Raw genomic sequence first — 7,367 nt, 5'->3', positions numbered from 1 at the left:
AGCCCCCTGGCTGTCCCCCTTTTTCTTTTTTTTTTTTTTTTTCACTTTTAGTGGTATTTATTCCAGCAACCTCAGCATTGTTACAAAAGCCTTCTTAGATTTACCTTCTCAGATATTTTAACTCTTGCATAACAGATTGACGAATCATCTTTGAGGCACAAAGAGCCAATAGAAGTGAAAGATGTCATCATACAGAGAAATGTGGTTAAGCTGAAGCTTGGAAGAGATCTCATGCAGACTCTGACTCTTGCCTTAGCTCCATAAGCAGTCTGCAGTAGCTGATCCCCTGACAAATGACAACAAAGATGATCACACTTGCTGAGGGGTTTCCCGAGGAGTTCTCTAACAGAGGTGGTAAACGGGTGACCATTCATTCCTTGAGAAAGGATTCCTGTTGGATACCCGGAAGTATCTGTCAGCCAAAGCCATTATTTGTTCTCTTCACATCTCCTTAACTTGGAAGAAGTATGTGAGGCTGTACTGTGGGCCCTATCTTTTGCCGTGTGTGCATTGGACTCTGATTCCGTCAATCTTTCTTCTTTGGAATCTGGAGAGGCATCTAGTGGATCAGCCATGGAGGAGGCAATAAGGATTTTCTTTGCCTGGAAATAATTACAGGCTTTCTTTCCATAGACTAACAGTGTGATACTCTTCCCACTACTCTGGATTTTGCCCACCATTTTCTCATCGGGTTAATCCAGCACATTCACCCGATTTACTTCGATGATGCTATCCTTGTCCTCCAGCCCAGCCAAGGGAGCAAGGCTGCCATTCTGTGCCTCATTGGTGAATGAGCTTAGCATACCCTGAACTGAAATGAAGTGAAAGGCATAGTCATTTTCACCTAAAAAAATTGAGCACTTCATAAATTTGTGTGTCATCTTTGCTCAGGGGCCATGCTAATCTCCGTATTGTTCCAGTTTTAGTCTATGTGCTGCCAAGGCAAGCATGCTGGCCCTCTTTTTTATTTTTTTATTTCTTCCATGCGTGAAAGAGAGCGAGCAACAGAGAGAGAGAGACTGTGAGACAGAAAGAAAGCACCCTTAACAATGTCTTTTTGTTTGCTTATTTTAGTTTTTGCTATAGGCCTCATGCACCTGCCAGAAACAGAGAGAGAAAAAGTGAAAAATCACCCCTTAGGGGGCATGGTCACGCTACAGTCCCTTCTCCTCCATTCTCCTCTTGGGATTTTGGGCACACATACACCCTGTGCAGGTCCTTGGATCTGAGTTAACTGTAACTTGTTAAGTCAGTTTAAACACTCAGTATAAGTAATTTTCATTTTAACTTGTACATGAAATCATGGGGAAATAGAATATAATACTCTGGGTGTGAACCTTGAATTTTTCAACATGGGTCATCCTCGCAGAGCATTGACTTTTCCTGCTGCTCCACTACCTGGCCTCTTTTTAGTACTGTTTGTTTATTTTTTAATTTTTAATTAATTAATTATTTTTTTGCTATAGGGTGCTTGTGCTCACAGGTGGTGGGGGGAGCAAGTGAGAACAGATCCCACAAGGATGACTGTCCCTCAGTCCCTTCTCCTCCATTCTCCTCTTGGGATTTTGGGCACACATACACCCTCATTTGGCATGATTTTCCAAGCTACCAGGTCTGCGACTTGAACCCTGTAGTCAGCCATGTGGGAGTCCAGGATATTGGATAGGAGACTGGCAATGTGGATACCAACGTGGCATCAAGCTTCAGACCAAACTGAGGGCCTTTCAGGTATGACACTCTCTCCTCCTCCACGGCTCTGAACCCCAAACACTTCGGTGCCAAGGTTGATTCATCAACATCATAACTCCCCTTGAGTTGTTATAGGCTGCTGGATATGCTGAGCAGCCCTAAGAATTTTCTAGAGTGTGGCAATTGTTTGAGTATTTAGAATTTCAAAGTAGAATAGGTATGACTAGTGAGGAAGTGGTAGCAAAACTCATTAAAAAAAAAAAAGTGGGATGTGGCATTCAGCAATGATGTTGAATCATTTAAACCAAGGCCTGGAATGGGGAAGGCAAGTCACCCACAGGACTGAAGGATCAAAGCACAGGCAGGCCCCCAGTGGGCCAGTAATGCAGCAGCTGAGTGCTGTGCCCGTGGCGCTGGATCCCACAAGGCTGACTGCTGTTTCTATCCCAGCCTTGGTGGCTTGCAAATCACACTAGGTGCATTTGTTGTATGCCTCAAATCTTGGCAGGATGCAGTTATGGAGGAAAAAGGGTTGTGGCGTGACTGTGTCCCACAGGAGGTTGTTCTTTTTTGGAAATGCATGGTCTGGAAGTTATTTTAAAAAAAAGAAAAAGAAAAAGAAAAAAAGGCCGATCATTACATGTGAGCATGATTTGATAGCTTTAAAGGCTTTACATCTTACCTTGGCATACACTGCACTTTTGATTGTGACTGTAATGGCCAGTCACTCTCTAAAGAATACCTTCATGCTTTGTCTTTCTCCTTTTTGGTGTACCGGTGATACCCATCAGCACGCTTTGTTGAAGCGTCTTGTAGTCAAGATGAACAAGATGAGAAACCAGGAGGTACTCCTCCCGTCCCACGTACCTTTAGTTTAGTTAGCCATTAACCAGGTTGCCATATGACTGGGCTCTGTCCTGAAACAAAGACCTTGTTCATTGTCTGATAAATCTCGTTTGATGACACTGAGTAAATCAGGTTTATTTGCACATTCCAAAGATTATTGCTCAGGATTCCATGGCCATTGGGAAGGGCTTTGCATAAGCACACAGACAAAAATGCACTCTTTGCCTTTGAAGGGACACCATTTTTTAATTTCTGAAGACAATCTAGCATTTATAATCTGTTAAAATGACATTTGAATCGTATTAATTGGTATATAGGTCATTTGGATTAAGATACCATTAAACCTTTAAGTTAGAGATGGAGGTAATTGCAGGGATACTTGCCTCATTCTTTAATAATTTCACACTCTTACGGGTCTGCTGGATGTGCATGAATCCTTCAGGATGTCATGAGATGATGGTAGACCATACCTTTCTTGATGATAGGTACATAGCTATAACTTAAAAGTATATCTGTAGTCTGGCTAATGGACAAAGTAAATTTATGGATGGACCAATGGGGCTTAGCAGTCCAGGCCTTCAGCTGAGGAGGGAGGGATCTACTCAAGGTGGTTACCACAGGGGACATCCATAGGTCACCATGCACCTGGGGTATCTGACTTGCTGGCTCTTGCATCTTCCTTGAGGATTCATCTGGCTCCCATCATGGCTCTGGCTCTGGGGCTCACATCCCCTCTTTCTGGAAATCCCAATGGAATGAAAAAGCATATTTTTAGCACAATCATGTAGAAATGCAAACAACTCCAGAGTTCATGCCCTCCTTGGGATTTACTTCAGTAAACAGTACAAACTAATAAACTGAATCTTTGTGGGACTTTTGCTTCCATCTGGGGTGTGTGTGAGTATGTGTGCATGTATGCACATACATGTGTCCAAATTGAGTTACACGTGCATTCTGAATTTCTTGGCCAGATTGCCAAGTTCTCCTCAAATCTCAAAAGAACATTCAAAGTCCCACTCCACTGGGCTCCTAATTGAGAGAACAATTCCCCCCCCCCATTCATCTCTATGCCCTGCAGCCAAATACCTTCTCAAGTTAATCTTCTTCAAGAACAGCTTTGTTCTAGCCACACACTAAATCTTTGCCCTATACCACCCCCACCCCATCCCCATCCTCACTCAAAACCCTTCAATAGATCCTCATTGTCTAAATTATTTGACTGGCATAAATGCCCTTCAAAAATTGGTCCAAATCTACACCAGTAGCTTTAAAGCACCTGCATCTTGACTTACTGCACATTCCAGCTAAACTAGGCAGTGTGTAAAGATCAAAGTGGTCCCAAGACGAGCCTGAGTATGGCAGTACTAGAGGTTTGGAAGAAGAGGAAGATGCAGAAAAGGCAAAAAGACACACCCAGTGAAGAAGAGAGAGCAGTGGAGTGCTCTGGAGGCTGACCAAATGGTGTCTTCAGGAAGGCTTTGGGAGCAGTTTGGTCAAATGCCACTGTGAGTGAGGTGAAGGCTGAGTGTTGCTCACTGGATTGGGCATATGAGCTCATTGGTGGTCTTGTAAATGAAGCTTAGTAAAGGGGTGGAGACAGAAGCCAGACGGGAGAGGGCTCCAAACAATGTGGGATGAGAGCACACAATGATAGGGAGTCATAGGTAACTAAGACCTTACCATAAAGGGAAGCAGGGAAATAGGGCGCTGCCAGGAGGGAAGACAAGGCCGTCTTAGTCTAGTCTGTTTTATGCTGCTGTAACAGATTACCACACACAGGGCAATTTATACAGAGTAGAAATGTATTTCTCCCAGCTCCAAAGTCTGGAAAATCCAAGATCAAGGTGGTGGCAAGTCCGTTGTCTGCTGAAGGCCCAGTCTCCACTTCCAAGATGGCGCCCTGACCACTGCATCCCCCAGAGGGGAGGATTACTGTATCCTCACGTGGTGGAAGGTAGAAAGGCAAAGGAACAATGAGTTCCCTCCACCAAGGTCCTTTATAATGTCACCTAATCTCATTCGTAAGAGAGAAAGACTTAATCATTCCTCAACACACTGGTACTTCAAAAGTTTGTGGGAAAATGGAATTAAAATACAAGTTTATTGTGGGGCTGGCAAGTGGCATAGTGTTTAAGGGTGCTAGACTCCCACATGGCTGACCACAGTTTGAGTCCCAGACCTGGCAGCTAGCATTCTCACTTTCTGTCTCTCTCTCTCTCTCTCCCTCTTCCTCTCTGGTCAAATTAAAATAAATAAATAAGTAAAGTTAAAATAAAATAATATTTTAAAGAATTATTTTATTTTTGATTTATTCATCCAATTATATTTTAATTTTACCAGAGGGAGGGAGGGAGAGGAGAGAGAGAGAGAGAGAGAGAAATCGAAAGTGAGATAAGCAAGCCACCAGGTCCAGGACTTGAACCATGGTCAGCTATGTGGGAGTGTCCAGCACCTTAACCACCACTCCATCTGCTGGTCCCCAAAATAAAATAATTATTAAAATAATACAAGTTTATTTTGGTAGAAAGACAGTTTGAAAACCATGCATTTGCTTTTTCATCATATGTATTATTATTATATTATTATTATTATTATTTTTGCTAGCGGTTGCTTGTGCCCACCAGGGAGACACAGAAAGACAGTAAAAGACTGACCATGGAGAATCATCATACTACAATTCTTTCTCTTCCATTTCCTTTAGGGAGTTTGGACCTGCATGACATGTGCCTGGCATGTTTCTCAAGCTGCTGGATCTGGGACTCAGCATGATCAGTCGTGTGGGACCTGGCTGCCTTAACCACCAGGCCATGGAGCTGGCCCAATATCATATGCATTTTTTTTTTTTTGGAGAAGTTTTTGCTATAGGGCGCATGTGCTTGCCAGACAGAGAGAGACAGAGAGACAGAAAGCGAGAAATCGCCCTCCAGCGGAGAGGGCCACACTGCAATCCCTTCTCCTCCATTCTCCTCTCAGGATCTTGGGCACGCACGCACACGTGCCTGGCGTGAGTTTAAGCCACCAGGTCCGGGACTCGAACCGCAGTCCACTACGTGGGAGTCCAGTGACATAGCCATTCCGCTAACTGCTGGTCCCTCATATGCATTTTTCATGAACTTTTTGTACAGCACTCCCAGGAGTCCCCCCTTCTGTGGTTTCACTTTTTGTGTGAAATCGGTTTCAGTTATCCATTGTTAACTGTGGTCTGAAAATAAGTCAGAACAGTACAAGATATTTTGAAAGAGAGAGAAAGACCACGTTCACACACTTATTACAGCCTATTGTTACAATTATATTTTATTATTGTGAATATCTCAGTGTGTCTAATTTATAAGATATTTATTTATCTATTGATTTTATTTATTTATATTTTAATTTTACCAGGGTTGGGGGGAGAGAATGCAAGCCACCAGGTCTGGGACTTGAACCTCAGTTGGCCAAGTAGGAGTCCAGCACCCTTAACCACCACACCACTCGCTGGCCCCTTATTTATATTTAATTTAAACACAGAGAGACAAAGTGAGAGAGCAAGAGAGAGAGGGAAAGTGAAAAAGCAAGCCACCAGGTCTGAGACTTGAACCCCGGTTGACCATGTGGGAGTCCAACACCATGCCACCTGTTGGCCCATGTCTAATTTATAAGGTGAATGTTATGATAGATATGTATGTGCAGGGAAAAATAATATATATGGGGTTTGGTACTCCCTGCAGTGTCAGAAATCTGCAGGAGGATTTTGGAACCCAGCTCTGTGCATAAGGGGGAAACCATGTTTTATAACACTGACAAACACTTGGATTTTGGAGGGGACATATTCAAGCCATTGTAGAGACTAAGAAACTTCTGTTTTCAAAAAGTGGAGACTAGTACCAGCAGATGGTGTGATAAGGCCCTGGGCTCCCACATGGCCGACCATGGTTTGAGTCTCAGACCTGGCAGCTTGCTTTCCCATTCTTTCTCTCTCTCACTGTCCCTCTCTGGTGAACACATGTGGCCATAACAAATTTAAAAATAATAATAAAATTAAATAATTCTTAAACAAAAGAGAAAGGTGGAGGCTAATACTATATGTTTAAACATTGCGTGGGAATAATTCCACAGACTCCACAGACTCCACACCTTGTGCTAAGTGGATGGGTTGACACACACAGGCCAGCATTGTAATAGCAGGAGAGATGAACAGTGGGAAATATGGGAGAATGCAGGAAGGCTAAGACATTTGATGTTTTAAGGATGAGGACATTCTCCTGTGATTGGTTCTGTTCTCTCAGTGGCAAGCTGAGAGGGAAGAAAGGAGAGAAAGCATTGAAACAGGAGGAAAGAAGACAGGCAGAAAACAGGAGCGACGAGAAAGTTGACCAGGGGAATGTGGTGAGATGCCAGCTAACCCTATGGGCCATTTACACCTGTGGACAAGAATTGTAAGTGAGACCAGCCCGTACTGTTGAGTTTTCTCTCTCTAAATTCAACTGCATCTTTTTTAAAAATTATTATTTTGTTTTGCTCAGGGTGTATGCATTCACCAGAGAGAGAGAGAGAGAGACAGACACAGAGACAGAGAGGGAAGATGAGAAAGCAGTCCCCTGAGGCGATGGCCATGTCTCAGTCCCCTCTCCTCCATTCTCCTCTTGGGATTTTGGGCATCCATGCATATATGCCTGGTGTGATTTTTCAAGCTGCTAGGTTTGGGACATGAACCATATATTCAGCCATATGTGATTCAGCTACCATAACCACTGCACCACTGTCTGGCCCTCAAATGCATCTTTTTCTTTTTTTGAATTTTTTGCCTTAGGACACGTGCACTCACTGAAGAGAGAGAGAAAGAGATAGTAGTA

General features: G+C 43.4%; 1 non-coding gene across 1 annotated transcript; it reads right to left on the bottom strand.

Moving 5' to 3' along the window:
- Positions 1 to 846: 846 nt before the first annotated feature.
- On the bottom strand, positions 847 to 950 carry LOC114006492 (U6 spliceosomal RNA). Its single transcript, XR_003548199.1, has one exon. It is a non-coding gene; the product is annotated as a U6 spliceosomal RNA (small nuclear RNA).
- Between the last annotated feature and the right edge of the window lie 6,417 nt (positions 951 to 7,367).

The sequence above is a fragment of the Tupaia chinensis genome, unplaced genomic scaffold, assembly GCF_000334495.1.
Source record: "Tupaia chinensis unplaced genomic scaffold, TupChi_1.0 Scaffold148296_1, whole genome shotgun sequence".
NCBI classification, from domain to species: Eukaryota; Metazoa; Chordata; class Mammalia; order Scandentia; family Tupaiidae; genus Tupaia; species Tupaia belangeri.
Note: the sequence above shows the minus strand (reverse complement) of the source record. Positions and strands in the feature narration are given on the sequence as shown.